This window comes from Chiloscyllium plagiosum, unplaced genomic scaffold (genome assembly GCF_037043375.1).
Source record: "Chiloscyllium plagiosum isolate Xiang-an unplaced genomic scaffold, Cpla_swu_hap1 HiC_scaffold_39, whole genome shotgun sequence".
Taxonomy (NCBI): Eukaryota; Metazoa; Chordata; class Chondrichthyes; order Orectolobiformes; family Hemiscylliidae; genus Chiloscyllium; species Chiloscyllium plagiosum.
Window position 1 is genome coordinate 50,872,521 of NW_028270177.1, and position 1,624 is coordinate 50,874,144.

Genomic DNA, 1,624 nt, shown 5'->3' on the forward strand with positions numbered 1-1,624 from the left:
AAATGGCATAACCCAAGTGAGTTTCAATGAATAGAGTTCACCCATCATCATGGTGCCAAAGCCAGATAAGACCCAACAGTTATGTGTGGACTATCACAAAATCAATGTTGTTAGAAAGACTGATGCGTATACATACCTGCAGTTGGAGGACTGTGTGGAAAAGATTGGAGGAGCAACTTACATTTCTAAATTGGACTTCCACAAAGGTAGTGAACTTGGTCAGAAAGATCAAAGGCAATTTTATAACGTCAACTGGCCTGCAGAAATTTAAAGCAATGACATTTGTACGAAAAACACTTCAACCACATTTCAGAGGTTAACTGACAGGGTAATTGCCGAATACGCAACTGATTGGTGTATATTGTGCCTGGTGACTTTCAGTCTCTCGTGGATTGAATATTTACAGTATTTATCGGGCTTTTTTGATCGAATTCGGAAGTCAAACTGATTTGTAAACCTAGCTGAAAGTGAATCTGCCAAAGCTAAAGTCACCTTCCTGGGATATGTCGTTGAACACGGACAAATGGCCCCACGGGATGCGAAATCGAAAGTTACAGGGGACATTTACACATTGTTGACGAAAAGAGCAGTACTGAGGTTCCCCGCATTGTGTGGTTTTTACTGAAAGTTTGTGCTGAATGTTAGCAGTGGGACTATTCCATTCACCGAACTGTTAAAAACAGACAAGAAATTTCAGTGAGCACAAGACTTTCAAAATGTTGTTTTTCTCAGAGCAGAGCTGATTGTGAGGAGACATGATTGACGTGTACGAAATAATGAGGAGCAAGGAATTACAGATTGAAGGAAACATTTGCTCTTGATCGATCACCAGGATTGGTAGATTTCAAATAAGATGCAGAAAGCTTTGAATAGACTGGTAGGAAAACTTTATCAGTCAGCGGGTAGGAGACTCGAGAACTCACACTCTATAAAGATCAGTTGGACAGTTAACCCTTCATTCTTCTCTGATTCCACTGGCCAAAGAGTTTCGAAAAATGCTCAAAGCAGAGCATCACCGCGAGCAACAGTTATTCGATCGGTGGCTTTATGAAATGGAAAGGTGCCCAATAGTCACCCGCGCGACTATTCGGCTTCCCTCCTGAGATGACGCTCGGACATTGACTCTCATGTTCTCGGGGGCATTTAATGAAGGCATTCTCGTTCCTGCAGATGAGGAGCTCACACCTGATTTCGGCTTTTGAAAAATCAATTTTTAAACGGGATTAAAATCTGCGCTGCCGGCGAGCCAGGTAGGATTCGAACCTACAGTCTCCTGATTCGTAGTCAGGCGCGTTATCCATTGCGCCACTGGCCCCATGCACAGCCTTAACAGCCGTGATGTTAATACGGACACGGTTAATAGCAGTCATGTTCACCAGTTGAACAAGCAATAAAGATAATCACTGTCACTACTTCAGTCTAATTTTCATCACCTTTCAAAGCAACGAATTTTCCAAAAAAAAACACATATGTTCTCATGAAGCTTCCATTCACACTCTGTCTGCTTAGTCATTTAATGGAATGTGATGTGATGAATTTCGAATCCACTTCTTCAGCATAACTGACGTGAACGTGAGCCTTATCACCACATTGTATATACCAGTTAATTTTCAGAGGTTTCGAG

General features: G+C 41.9%; 1 non-coding gene across 1 annotated transcript; it reads right to left on the reverse strand.

Moving 5' to 3' along the window:
- Nucleotides 1-1,242: 1,242 nt before the first annotated feature.
- On the reverse strand, nucleotides 1,243-1,315 carry trnar-acg (transfer RNA arginine (anticodon ACG)). Its single transcript has one exon. It is a non-coding gene; the product is annotated as a tRNA-Arg (tRNA).
- Nucleotides 1,316-1,624: the final 309 nt, after the last annotated feature.